Source organism: Vulpes vulpes, chromosome 9 (genome assembly GCF_048418805.1).
Source record: "Vulpes vulpes isolate BD-2025 chromosome 9, VulVul3, whole genome shotgun sequence".
Classification (NCBI taxonomy): Eukaryota; Metazoa; Chordata; class Mammalia; order Carnivora; family Canidae; genus Vulpes; species Vulpes vulpes.
This window is the reverse complement of record NC_132788.1, coordinates 91,822,648-91,837,994: the sequence shown is the minus strand read 5'-3', so window position 1 is coordinate 91,837,994 and position 15,347 is coordinate 91,822,648. Positions and strand designations below refer to the sequence as shown.

The window sequence follows — 15,347 nt, the reverse complement described above, 5'->3', positions numbered from 1 at the left end:
GAGAGAGACAGGCAGAGACACAGGCAGAGAGAGAAGTGGGCTCCATGCAGGAAGCCTGATGTGGGACTTGATCCGGGGTCTCCAGGATCACACCCTGGACTGCAGGTGGCGCTAAACCGCTGGGCCACCCGGGCTGCCCTAAAAGTAATTTTTTGAAAGGATTGATAAGGGATCCCTGGGTGGCGCAGCGGTTTGGCGCCTGCCTTTGGCCCAGGGCATGACCCTGGAGACCTGGGATCAAATCCCATGTCGGGCTCCCAGTGCATGGAGCCTGCTTCTCTCTCTGCCTCTCTCTCTCTCTCTCTCTCTCTCTCTCTCTCTATTTCTGTGTGACTATCATAAATAAATAAAAAAAAATGAAAGGATTGATAAATATGATAAATATGATCAGTCTTACTAAGACTTATCTAAATAGAACATATTCATAATGAAAGAGGGGACATAAGGGAATATTATGAATCATCTTAACAAATTCCTTGAAAGGCATATTTGAACAAAATTGACACAGAAAGAAATAGAAAATCAGAATGATAAATATATTAAATAAATTACATTTTTCTTCCAAAGATATGAGAGAGGGAGCATGAGCATGGTGGGGAGGGGCAGAGGGATGACCTGAGCCAAAGGCAGACACTTAACTGACTGAGCCACCCAGATGCCCTTAAATTTCTATCAAGAAAATTTTCTCACAAAGAAGACTCAAGTCTCAGATGGTTTGACATGTGAATTCCATGAAACATACTTTTATTTTATTTTATTTTTAAAAAGATTTTATTTATTTACGAGACAGAAAGAAAGAGGGGCAGAGGGAGAAGCAGGCTCCCTGAGGAGCAGGGAGACCAATGTGGAACCGATCCCAGGACCCAGAGATCATGACCTGAACTGAAGGCAGACGCTATAAGTATGTTTCGGCCACCCAGGTGCCCAAAACATACTTATAGAAAGCAAAAGAGGATGAAACATTTCCTGACTCATTAGGAAGCCAGTGTAACCTTGATCTAAAACCTAACATGGATATTAAAAGAAAATTGTAGACCAGTATTCCCCTATGATTATAGATGTAAAAACCCTTAATATAAACAAATATTTAATTTATAAAAATTTATATAGCCTATATATTTTATATAATACTGGATTTGTCAATCTAATAAAAGGCACATATGAAGAACCCACATCTAACATTATGCTTACTAATGAAACATAGTATGTTTCTCTTCAAACTTTGGGAACAAAATAAGGACATCTGCCTTTACAACTTCTATTTGACATTATTTTGGGAGCTTTGTTAGTCCCATAAATCTAGAAGGACAAGTATACTTCGAAATTGTAGTAAGTTTGGTTCCAAGACCACTGCAATAAAGTGGATATCATAATGAAGTGGGTCAAATGAATTTTTTGGTTTCCCAGTGCATGTAAAAGTTATGTTTACATTAAACTATAGTCTTTTAAGTGTACAATAGCATTATGTTTATAAAACAGTGTAATACCTTAAGTCAGAGAAAGACAAATACCATGTGATCTTGTTTGTGGAATTTAAGAAACAAATGAGCAAAGGGAAAAAAGAAAGACAAACCAAGAAGGAGTCATAACCATATAGAATAAACTGAGTGCTACCAGAGGGGAGGTAGATGGGGGAATGGTTTAGATAGGTGATGAGGATTAAGAAGTACACTTGTGATGACCATCAGTGTTGCTTGGAGGTGTTGAATCACTATACTGCACACCTGAAAATAATATTAGTTACACTGCATGTTAACTAACTGGAATTGTAATAAAAACTTAAGGGATGCCTGGGTGGCTCAGCGGTTGAGTGTCTGCCTTTGGCTTAGGGTATGGCCCCAGGGCCCGGGATGGAGTCCTGCATCGGGCTTCCTATAAGGAGCTTGCTTCTTCCTCTGCCTATGTCTCTGCTTCTCTCTCTGTGTCTTTCATGGATAAATAAAATCTTTTAAAAAACACTTTAAAAGAGTATTTATAGTCCCCTCCCCCCAAATTATAAAACACTTTATTGCTAAAAAAATGCTAACTATCAGGGCACCTGGGTAGCTCACTTGGTTGAGCATTTGACTTTTCATTTTGGCTCAGGTCATGATCTCAGGATCATGAGATCAAACCCTGCATTGGGCTCAGTGGGGAGTCTGCTTGAGATTCACTCTCTCACTCTCTCTCCTCTTTCCACTCCCCTTAGATAAATCTTTAAGAAAATACTGTCAAGGGGATCCTGTGTGGCTCAGCGGTTTAGCGCCTGCCTTTGGCCCAGGACGTGATCCTGGAGTCCCAGGATCGAGTCCCACGTCAGGCTCCTGGCATGGAGCCTGCTTCTCCTTCCTCCTGTGTCTCTGCCTCTCTCTCTCTCTATGTCTATCATAATTAAGTAAAAAAAAATAAATCTTAAAAAAAAAAAAAAGAAAAAAGAAAATAGTGTCATCTGAGCTTTCATTAAGTTATAATATTTTTGCTAGTGGAGGGTCTTAACAGCCGCTGAGTAGGGTGGTGGTTGCTGAAGGTTGGCGTGGCTGTGGCAGTTTCTTTAAATAACAGTGAAGTTTGCCACATCAATTGACTTTTCTATTTACAATGATTTTCTCTGTAGCACGTGATGCTGTTTGATAGCATTTTAACCACAGTAGAACTTCCAAAATTGGGGTTAGTCCTTTTAAGTCTGCTGCTGCTTTATCAATTAAGTTGATGTAATATTCTAAATCCTTTGATATCATTTTAGCAGTCTTAACAGCATTGTCACCATGAGTAGATTCCACTATTTATTTACTCATTAATTAATTAATTAATTCATGAGAGAGACAGAGAGAGGGAGGCAGAGACATAGGCAGTGAGAGAAGCAGGCTCCCTGCAAGGAGCCCGATGTGGGACTCGATCTGGGACCCTGGGATCATGCCCTGAGCAGAAAGCAGGCACTCAACTGCTGAGCCACCCAGGCATCCCGAGTAGATTCCATCTTAAGAAACCAGTTTCTTGGGACACCTGGGTGGCTCAGCGGTTGAACATCTGCCTTTGGCCCAGGGCGTGATCCTGGAGTTCCAGGATCGAGTCCCACATTGGGCTTCCTGCATGGAGCCTGCTCTCCCTCTGCCCCCCCCCACCATGTCTTTCGTGAATAAATAAATAAAATCTTAAAAAAAAAGTTTCTTTGTTCACCCATAAGAAGTAACCCCTTATCTGTTCAAGTTTTATCATGAGATTATAGCAATTCAATCACATCTTCAGGCTCTACTACTATTTTTGGTTCTCTTCTTGTTTATACCACATCTTTTGTTACTTTCTCCATGAAAATAATGAATCCTTCAAAGTCACCCATGAGGATTGGAATTAGCTGCTTCCAAACTCTGTATTGATATTTTGACCTCTTCCTTTGAATTACAAATTTATTTTTTTTTCTATTTATTTATGATAGTCACAGAGAGAGAGAGAGAGAGAGAGAGAGAGAGAGAGAGGGAGAGGCAGAGACACAGGCAGAGGGAGAAGCAGGCTCCATGCACTGGGAGCCCGACGTGGGATTCAATCCCGGGTCTCCAGGATTGCGCCCTGGGCCAAAGGCAGGTGCCAAACCGCTGCGCCACCCAGGGATCCCCCTGAATTACAAAAGTTCTTAATGGCGTCTAGAATTGTGAATCCTTTCCAGAAGGTTTTCAATTTGCTGTGTCCAGAAAAAGGAATCACTATCACTAAAGAAGATTTTCTCTTTTCTTTCTTTTCTTTTCTTTTCTTTTCTTTTCTTTTCTTTTCTTTCTCTTCTCTTCTCTTCTCTTCTCTTCTCTTCTCTTCTCTTCTCTTCTTTTATTTTCTTCTTCCTTCCTTCCTTCCTTCCTTCCTTCCTTCCTTCCTTCCTTCCTTCCTAACATGACACTTATTCAAAGAAAAAAAATGACACATCTATCCCTTGGCTCCCTTCCCTCCCCTTCCTTGTTGTCTTCAGCCCCCCATGGACTGAACCGTGGGTAGGGCTAGGTAGCAGGATAGCCCCTCAGGGTCAGCAACACTGAGGGGCATCTCCTCAGTGGAGGTATTGTAGATGGTCTTGATATCTTGAACAAGGAGTCTCCTTGTCTTCTTTTATCACCATGTTAATAGTCACACACTTTTTTTTTTTTTAAATAGTCACACTCTTAAGGCAGAATTGTCCACTTCGACCAATTCTGTGGATATAGTTTTCCCTGTTGGTGGGAAGGTCATAGTTAAAGACTAAAGAAACTGCTGCACATCAATGCCTCTGGCCAGCAAATCAATACTCTGCTAGAGCCAGAGTATTGTGATAACATCTCTTTCCTTTTGGTCCATATATCTTTGCATGGCAAACATAATGAAGTCTTCGGGATGCATCTTTTCAGTGAGCCAATCAGACTTCCTTTGGGTGTTGATGAATATGACTGCCTGCAAGATGGTTAGGGTTTCATACAAGTCACACAGTGTATCCAGCCTCCACCCTTCTTGTTCCACATTCATATAGAACTGGCGGGTACCTTTCAGGGTCAACTCTTGTTTCTTGACCAGAATCCAAATGGGATATCTCATGAACTTCTTGGTCGCCTCAAGCATGTTGGAAGGTATTGTAGCTCACAGCAAAACCCCTTGGGTGTTGCTATTGAGCTTTTGGAATATGTCATAGATTTGGTCCTTGAATCTGTAGCTTAACACTTCATCAGCTTGACTAGTACAAACATCTTGAAGTATTTGGGATATAGGTATCTCTGGTTAAGCATATCAAATACATGACCTGGGGTACCCATGGTGATATGCGGAGCTTCCATCTGAAGTTTCTGCACCTCAGCATGTACATTGGTTCCCTGAATGCGGGCATGGCAAGAGGCACCCATGTTATCTCCTAATGCCATGACTACTTTCTGTATCTGCTGAGCCAACTCTCTAGTAGGTGCCAGGACCAAAGCCTATGTATGTAGCCTGTAGATCCAGTTCAGTCTCTTACAAAATTAATATAGCAAAACTGGCTGTTTTTTCAGTCCCAGATTGGGCTTGAGCAATTGCATCATAACCTTGATACAAAGAATGGCTTGCTGCTGGATGGCAGAAGGCTTATCAAAACCGTAGGCATAGATGCCATGGAAAAGGGACTCAGAGAGGTTCATGTCATCTAGCTGTCAACAAGCTCATTCCAGTTACTCTCAGTGACACCTTTGGGCTCTGTCCCATTGGGGCCATTGTGTCTGGATCAGGAATTTTGATATGGCAGACATGATCCTTAGAAACTAGACAAAATTTATTTCTTAAATAATAAAACTTGACAGTTGAAATTACTTCACAAACCATGGGCTGAAATGGATGTTGTGTTAGCGTTATATTAACAGGCATGAAAACAACATTAATCTTGTTGTACATCTCCATCAGAGTTCTTGGGTGACCAGGTGCAGTGTCACCAAGCAGTAATATTTTGAAAGGAACCTTTTTCTGAATGGTAGGTCTTAACAGTGGCCTTAAATAATCAGTAAACCGTGTTGTAAACTGCTGTGCTGTCATTTAGGCTTTGCTATTTCATTTATAGAGCATAGGCAGAGTAGATTTAGCATAATTCTTAAGGGCCCTAGAATTTTCATAATTTAAGTGAGCATTGGCTTCACCTTAAGGTCACCAACTGCATTAGCTCCCAACAAGAGAATTAGCCTATCCTTTGAAGCTTTGAAGCCAGGCATTGACTTCCCTCTAGCTACAAAAGTTTTAGATGGCGTCTTCCAATATAAGGCTGCTTTGTTTACATATAAATTCTATTGTTTAGTTTAGCCACCTTCATTACTTATCTTAGCTAGATCTTCTGGATAACTTACTGCAGCTTCTACATCAGTCATTCTTGTTTCTCCTTGTACTTCTGTGTTAGGGAGATGGCTTCTTTCCTTAAACCTCATGAATCAACCTCTGCTAGCTTCACACTTTTCTTCTGCAGCTTCCTCATCCCTCCCAGCCTTTGAAGAGAGTAAGGACCTTGCTCTGGATTAGGTTTTGGCTTTAAAGAATGTTGAGGCTGGTTTGATCTCTTATCCAGCATGTATCATCCATATCAGCAATAAGACTGCTTTGCTTTTTTATAATTTGTGTGTTCACTGAAGTGATACTTAAAATTTCCTTCAAGAACATTTCCTTTGCATTCACAACTTGGCTAAGTATTTGGTGCAAGAGGCCTAGCTTTTGGCCTACTGGCTTTCAACATGCCTTCTTCACTAAGCTGAATCATTTCTAGCTTTTGATTTTGAAGTGAAAGACATGTATGTTTTCCTTTCAGTTGAATACTCCATGGTAGGACTAGTAATTGTCCTCATTTCAATATTTTTGTGTCTCAGGGAATAGGGAGGCCTGAGGAGAGGGAAAGAGGGGAATGGCTGATGGTTAGAGCAGTCAGAACATGCACACACACAACATTAATTGATAAAGTTTACCTCTTTTATGGGCACAGTTCATGGCACCCAAAACTGTTGCAGTAGTAACATCAGAGATCACTGATCACAATAATAATTATGAAAAAGTTTAAAATATTTCAAGAATTACCAAGATGTGACATAGAGACTTGAATTGAGCTAACACTGTGGAAAAAATGGCACTGTCAGTCTTGCTTGAGGCAAGATTGTCATAGACCTTCAATTGTAAAAATGCAAAATCTGTGAAGCATTATAAGGCAAAGTGCAATAAAATGACGTAGGCCTGTAGCAAACATGAATATTGAAAATAAAGAGGTAGAACACTCAAACTTATAGATCACCGTGATTATGTATATAGAAAATTGTAAAGAATCTGAAAAGAGATTACTGGAATTAATTATGGAGTTTGGCAGGGTGTCAGAATAAGGCTGATATATGTAAGATCAGTTATATATTTTTGTTTTTCTAATGAACAGTTTGTGAAATTATAGAACATTTTTACAATAATAGCAAAAGCATTGAATACTGAGGAATAAATACAACAAAATTTGTAGGATATGTAAGAGCTCTGTTTTGAAAATAACAAAACATTGCTGAGAACTGAAAGTAAGTTGAAAGATAACATGTTTATGGATTGGAGGACTCCGTATTATTATTCCAATCAGTATCTAGCAGACTTTTTGCATAATTTGACAAGCTAAAATTTATATATATACAGAATAGTCAAAACAATTTTTAAAAAGAATAGTGTTGGAGAGTGTATGGAATCTGACTTCATGTCTTCTTTTGAAGCAACAGTAAGCAAGGCATTATGGTATTGGTGCAAAGATAGACATTTAGATTAGTGGAATGCAATAGAATCCATATATACATAACTAGTTTATGTGTATATGGATTTATTTACACATGGATTTATGTATATGGAGATTTTTGGCAAAGAGACCATGTAAATCAGTGAATAATGAATGAACAATCTTTTAATCATATAGTACTAGAAGAACTTGATATTCATGGAAAAATTAGTCTTGACTTCTAGTCCACACCGTATACAAAAACGAATTTGAAATGATTCATAGACTGAAAAATTCCTTTTTTTGCATTTCTGAGTCACTTTATTTTATATGTGTTTCCTTTTTAAATAAAGCATGTGGTTGGGTCTTGCTGTGTGTATCAAACTGAAAATGTTTGTCTTTTAATGGATGAATAAAGCCCATTCACATTTATAGATAAGACTTAATTTTGGTCTCGACCCTGCCCTACTTTTTAAAATAATTGCGATGTGATTTATATTTGTTATCTTTGTTATAGTGTGATGTTCTCTACATCTTTTTGTGCCTTTTTTCAATCTTGTAGATATTTAGCAACACTTATGTTTTTATCCAAGCTATACTTTTTTTCAATGCACTTAATGTCCTATATTACTATATAGTTTGCCATTTTCCGGTGTTATCCTTTATCTCTCACCTATTATACAATGAGCAGTAAGCTAATTTCACTTTTGTTCCTTTTCCTCCTTTCTTTAATATTTAGTTGCATTATTTATATGTCATCAAAATATATAACATTTATATATTATTTTTGCCCTCACCTCTATATTTTATTAGATCTGTAATTAAGTATATCAGATTTATAGTCATTTCATTTATAATTCTTTTTCCAGTCATCTTTTGGTTGGACGAGTCTCATTCTTTAATAGTTTGCTCAAGAAGGGAACATGGGTATATAGAATTCCCTGAATTCTTGAATTCAAAATTTAAAAAAATGTTTTGGTACTTGAAAGACAGTTTGATTTGATAGACAGTCCTTCATTCATACTTTCTTTCCTATGGTTTCTTGAAAATGCTGCTTGTTGCCTTGTTTTTGAGAATTCTGATATCAATATAGTTTTCTTGTCTTCCTAATTGATTTTTTAAAAAGATTTTATTTATTTATTCATGAGAGACACAGAGGGAGAGAGAGAGAGAGGCAGAGAGATAGGCAGAGGGAGAAGCAGGCTCCATGCAGGGAGCCCAACGTGGGACTCGATGCCCTGTCACCAGGATCACGCCCTGGGCTGAAGGCGGCGCTAAACCACTGAGCCACCTGGGCTGCCCTGATTTGTTTGTTTTTGATGTCTTTTCCTTTTTGGTTTATAGAGTTTGGGAGGATGTGTTGTGATTTGGATTTATGTAACTGCCAATACGTTGACTACCCTAGAACTAAAAAATGGAAGCCAAATGACTGTCTTGAAGGTTTTATAAATCTCAAAATAGTGTAAGCAGCAGTAATTACTGTGTAGTTGCTACTGCTATGTAGCAAAATTTTTTTTTAAGATTTTTATTTATTTATTCATGGAAGACAGAGAGAGAGAGAGAGGGAGAGAGAGAGAGAGAGAGACAGGCAGAGGGAGAAGCAGGTTCCATGCAGGGAGCCTGATGTGGGACTCAAATCCCAGGACTCCAGGATCACTCCCTGGGCCGAAGGCAGGCACTAAACCGTGTGTAGCAAATTTTTAATATAAAAGCATCCAGATTTCAGTGGTGGTTAGTTGGTTATCCTTCTGCATTGTTGTCATTTGAAAACTGCTTACTGTTCTGACTATAGTCTCTTGATTTCACACTTGATCTTGGCCAAAAGGCCGAGAAGTGATCACTTTTGATTTAACAGTATGCCCTTTAACTCTTCTATGTAATGGGATCCTATTCTTTTTTTTTTTGGAACCTATTCTTATCTTTCCCAAATAATATAAAAATATTTTCAAGTTATATATCTGATAAGAGGGTAATACCTAAAATGTGTAGAGAACTCATATAACTCAATAAAAAAAAATCTGATTTAGAAATGGATAGAGGGCTAAGGTGCCTGGGTGGTTCAGGTGATTAAATGCCTGCCTTCAGCTTAGGTTATGATATTGGGGTCCTGGGGTCAAGCCCTGCACTGGGCTCCCTGCTCAGGGGGGAGTCTGCTTCTCCCTCTCCCTCTACTGCTCTTTCTGCTTTTACTCACTCTCTGTCAAATAAATACATAAATATAAACATGCATACAGTCTTTAAAAAAAGGTGATAGGAACTGAATAAATATTTTCCAGAGAAGTTCTACGAATAACCAAGAGGTACATGAAAAAGTACTCAACATCACTAATTATCAGAGAAATGCAAATCAAAAAGTACAATGAAATATCACCTCAAACCTGTTAGAATGGTCATTATAGGGGTGCCTGGTTGGCTCAGTCATTGTAGCATGTCCCTTCATCCTAGGGTTGTGAGTTCAGGTTCCATGTTGAGTGTAGACATTACTTAAAAATAAAAACTTAATAAAATCTTAAAAAATGATCATTATCAGAAAGACAAGGGATAAGTGTTGATGAGGATGTGGAGAAAAGGGAACTCTGGTGCACTATTAGTGGGAATGTAAATTGATGCAGCCACTATGGAAAATAGTGTGGAGGGTCTTCAAAAATTGAAAATAAAACTACCAAGTGATCCAGCAATTCCACTTATGGGATATACATGGAGGAAATGAAATCAGTATTGACAAAGAGATACCTTCATCCCCAAGTTTATTACAGCATTATTTATAATAGCCAAGACATGGAAACAACCAAAGTTTCCATCAGCAAATGAATGGATTAAAAAAATGTGGTGTTGGGATCCCTGGGTGGCGCAGCGGTTTGGCGCCTGCCTTTGGCCCAGGGCGCGATCCTGGAGACCCGGGATCGAATCCCACGTCAGGCTCCCGGTGCATGGAGCCTGCTTCTCCCTCTGCCTGTATCTCTGCCTCTCTCTCTCTCTCTGTGTGACTATCATAAAAAAAAAAAAAAAATGTGGTGTTATATGTACAATGGAATATTATTCAGCTATAAAAAAGAAGGAAATCTTATCATTTGCTACATGGTTGGAACTTGAGGGCATTCTGCTATGTGAAATAAGTCATGCAGATAAAGAAGAATACTGTGTGATAGTGGAAAAAAAAACAGGTTCATAGAAACAACAGATTGGAGGTTGCTAGAGGCAGGGATGGAGAATGAGGAAAATGGGTGAGGATAGTCAAAAGATACAAACTTTGTGTTATAAGAAAAATAAATTCTGGGGATATAATGGACAGTGTGGTGACTAGTTAACAGTACTGTGTTGTATATTTGAAAGTTGCTAAGAGTAAATCTTAAAAGTTCTTAGTATTAGAAAAAATAATTGTAACTGTGAGATGATGGATAGTAACTGAACTTATTGCAGTAATAATTTTCTATATATATATGGGTAAAGAATAATGGATAGAAGTATAAATAGTAAAATGGGACTAGGAAAACAATACAGGAAATCAATGAGAATGAAAGCTTATGTATTGAAGAGAGAAGGACACTAAGCTGACAGGGTGATTTAGAAAAAAGAATAGAGATACCATTACTAATATGAAGAACAAAAGAGAGTGTATCACTATAGATCCCATAAACATTAAAAGGTTAAAAAGGGAATATTATACATTTTATGCCTATGAACTTTGCAACCTAGGTGAAATGGAAAATTCTTGGAAATAGACAAATTAACAAAAGTTATTCAAGGAATAATAGGAAACTATAATAGCCCTATATCCGCTAAAGAAATGGAATTTGTAACTAAAAGCTGTTCCACAAAGAAAACTCCAGGCCCAGATGGTTTCACTGACAAATATAGCATTTTGTTTTATTTATTTTTATTTTTTATTTTTTTTAAAGATTTTATTTATTCATGACACACATACACACACACAGAGACAGACAGAGGGAGAAGCAGGCTCCGTGTAGGGAGCCTAATGTGGGACTCGATCCCGGGTCCCCAGGATCACAACCTGGGCCTAAGTCAGTGCTAAACTGCTGAGCCACCCGGGCTGCCCCCAAATTTAACATTTTAGGTAGAAATGATACCAACCCTAAACAAACTGTTTCAGAAAATAGAGAATTATTTTTTATTATTCCAATTTAATTATCCCAATTATTTATTATTTATTTGATATTATCCTGATACCAAAATCAGACAGACATATTGCAAGACAACTACAGACCAAAATTCATAAACATTGGCACAAAAATCTTTACTATATTTTTAGCAAACTGAATGCAAAGGTACATGAAAATGATAATACAGCATGAACATTTGGGGTTTATCCTGGGAATATTAAGATTGGTTTAACATTAGAAAATCATTCAGTTTAATCTGCTTACTAGGAACAATAAGAAATGCAAAACATTTGACATATATAACTTAAATAATTCATAACATAATTTGATTCATAAATGCAAAAACATTTGACAAAATTAAACACCCATTCATGATAAAAACTCTCAGCAAACTGAGAATAAAAGATAGTTTTGCAGCCTGATTAAAGGGCATCTACAAAAATTTAAATGGAAAGACAATGAACATATAAAAACTATCTTGAAGAAGAATAATGTTATATGGTTTACAATACCTGATTTCAAGACTGACCTACATCAAGCTACTATAAGTAAGACAGTGTAGTATTGGCATAACTGTTGACATATAGATCAATTAAATTGGATAGAATCCAGAAGTAGACAGCTGATGAATCACTAAATTCTACCTCTGAAACTAAAAAGAAAAAAAAGTAGACTTGTACTTACATGCTCAGTGATTTTGACAGATATGCTAAAGCAGGTCTGCAGGAGAATGGACAGTCTTTTCAACAAAGGGTGTGGGAACAGCTGGATTTCTGTATGAAAAATAACCTCAATATTTTTCTTTCCTTTTTTCCCCCCCTTTTTAAAGATTTTTATCATCCATTCATGAGAGACTGAGAGAGAGGCAAAGGCATAGGCAGAGGGAGAAGCAGGGAGCCCGATGATGCAGTGAAGAAAGCTAAAAGGCAGTCCATACATAGTCTTGAAGAAATTATTTGCAAACCATTTATATTGGAGATGATTTGTAATCTCAGAACTCGCAGTAATAATACAACAAAAGAATGGGCAAAAGACTTGAACAGTCTTTACAAAAGAAGACATACCAGTGGTCAACGAACTGAGCCATTGGCTCCAGCGTGTCCCACGTCTTCATCACCCAGTCATCAGTTTGGCATTGGTTGAGTAAACAAAGTGTGAGGTATCCATAGGATAAAGTACTGCTTAACAGTTCAAAGGAACGAACTATTGATACATGCAACAACTTGAGTGAGTTTGAGGGGGCTTATGCTGAATCAAGAAGTCAATCAAAATGGTTATATGCTATATGATTAGATTTTTATGGCATTCTCAAAAAGACAAAACTATAGTGATGGAAGACACATCAGCAGTTGCCATGGGTAGAGATAGGGGAAGGAGTGACTTGAAAGAGATATCATAAGGGGATTTTTCTGGGGTGATGGAACTATTCTGAATATAATATAGTAACATAAATCTATGCATGTGCTAAGATTCATAGAATCATACACTGGGAAAGAAAAAGTTTCAACTTATAATTAAAAAAATTAATGTAAGTCTAAGATTTACCAGTGTTGTGCATAGCTCTAATATATTGTACTTCATTAATCCTTACTTCTGTCAGTTCTTATGTGGTTTTTTTCCTTCTCTTTTGTTACTGAGAACAGTGCTGCTTTGAACCTTCTGTGTTGCTTCCTGGCATACATGTTTATTTTTCTTAGGATATGTGATTAGGAGAGGAATTGTTGAATTGTAGCATATGCATAGTCCAATCTGAGAAGACAATGCCAGAAATTGTTTTCCCAAGTGCTTTCAGTTAACATTTTCTTCTAGCTATAAATCATTTGCATGTCTGAAGAGGTCTTCATTTTATTCTAACTCTTCAGCTAGGTATAGAATGCTAGGTTAGAAATTCTTGGGATGCCTGGGTGGCTTAGTGGTTGAGCCTCTGCCTTCAGCTTGGGGTGTGATCCCAGGGTTCTGGGGTCGTCCCCTGCATCCAGCTCCCCTCAGGGAGCCTGCTTCTCCCTCTATCTCTGTCTCTGTCTCTGTCTCTCTCTGTGTCTCTCATGAATGAGTGAATAAAGTCTTAAAAAAAAAAACTATTCAGAAATTCTTTTCCTTCATCATTTTTAAGGTATTGTCCACTGTCTTCTGGTGTGAAGTGTTAGTATTAAGAAGCCTGTGACTCTGAATCTTTTGGATATGATCTGTTTTTCATATTTGGAAGCTTATTAATAGAACCATAATTCTGCTGCCAGGGTTCTGAGATTTCACAGTATATTCTTTAGGGTGGGTTTATTTTTGTCCAACATGTTGGGTCCTTGGGGGCCGTTTTGATTAGCTCTAAATTAATAACATGAGAATGCCCAGAGGTAAAAAGCCTAGGATACTAGAATTCTGAGAGTTTAGGGTTAGAAGGGGGCTGGAGTTTTTTCCTGTGTATGTTCATATAATCTTCTATTTTTTTTTAAAGTTTTTTTTTAAAATTTTTATTTATTTATGATAGTCATACACACTCACTCAGAGGCAGAGACATAGGCAGAGGGAGAAGCAGGCTCCATGCGCCGGGAGCCCGACGTGGGATTCCCGGGTCTCCAGGATCGCGCCCTGGGCCAAAGGCAGGCGCTAAACCGCTGCGCCACCCAGAGATCCTTCTTCTATTTTTTTGTACTCATCTCGACTCTTAGATGAGCCTGGTGTCAGCCAATATAGAGTAAAAATCCATTTACTCTTTTGGAGAATAAACTTTCCAGTGGAGGAAAGGGAACACACTGAGATGTGGATTGAAGGAGGTGAATCTAATGATTTAAATGTCTAGAAATTTTAAATCCATCTTTTCTTATTTTAGCTTCTCCCTTGAACACCTTCCTCCCTACCGCCTTCCCACCACTTCCGTAGTTACCTGTTATTGCCAATTCTTGAGCTTGTTAAGGATTTTGAGGTGTAAATTGGGTTGATTCTTTTTACTATTGGTATGGGTTTGGTTTTCTCAGACTTGCCCATCTGTTTTTCAGCTTTCAAAATTATTTAGGTTTTGTTTCCTTTCCCATTTTCTTCATCCTATGGGTTACAAGACTAAAAATAATTTTTTCCTTAACTATGGTTTTAGATTTTAGGAGGGAGTGAAATTGGATGCTTGCATTTGGCTAGCTTCCTTTGCAACTTAAATTTAAAAATTTTATGGCTCAAGTATTTGTTGGAGCAGAAGGAAATGATGGTTTTTAAACCTTCATATCCTAACAAACCTGGTAAGTCATCAAGGAATTAATTCTTAGGTATTGGGATACCAATATCAGAGGAGTATATAGTCTGAAGAGGTTTTTCCCATAAAGAACCAGAAGTCCTATTCTCTTGAATGCTTGACCCAGGAATTTAAGATTGAGTGCTATATTTTTGCAAGATTTTTAGAAATCAATTAACTTTTTCATAGATATCAGTGAACTTAGATGCATATTTCTTAAAGAGTGGCCATAGCTTTGATCAAATTCTCAAGTTTCTCTGCTTGAGGCATGAAGTTACGTATTAAAGTGTAGTGATTTATGGATATTATTCTGTTTTCTATCATAGGTAAAGATTAGATCCACCCTTTGAATCCCAGCATTTTGTCAGTGTTGGCCTTTATGCAGTCAGTTACAGTGAGGAACTGTTTGCAAATCATAATAGAAAATTGTAGGGTGTTTTTTCTGCCTTAAATAAAGTATCGCTTTATTTTTATTAACTTGTTTTCAGTTTGTCTGCTGTGTCTAATGAGCCTGGTTTGTATTAATTTTCTAGGTTTGTGATTTTGCATCTGTAGCCTTAAACTATTATATTTCAGATCTCGGTTTATGATTGCAAATATTTTTAAAATCATATTTTTTTTGTACTTCCAGGCAGAAACAGTTCTTTATAATTATACTACTGCATAGTGACAGTTTTCCAGCTAAATAAACAGCACGTTGAGATTGTGTGCTATGATTATTATACTAACTTTTGGAGTTATGTTCTTCCACTTGAGGTTTTTGGCGTTTTATTTAGATTTAGATATAGTATACTTTTAAGTATCTCTAGTTCATTAATTTTCTCAAATATTCATC

The 15,347-nt window shown here is 37.6% G+C and overlaps 1 protein-coding gene and 1 pseudogene across 33 annotated transcripts in view; one reads left to right on the top strand and one right to left on the bottom strand.

The window, feature by feature from the left end:
• DOCK3 (dedicator of cytokinesis 3) overlaps positions 1-15,347 on the top strand; it is a 523,288-nt gene that overhangs the window by 34,783 nt on the left and 473,158 nt on the right. The gene's annotated exons all lie outside the window — the stretch shown is intronic.
• LOC112908706 (eukaryotic initiation factor 4A-I pseudogene) lies at positions 4,194-6,423 on the bottom strand (annotated as a pseudogene).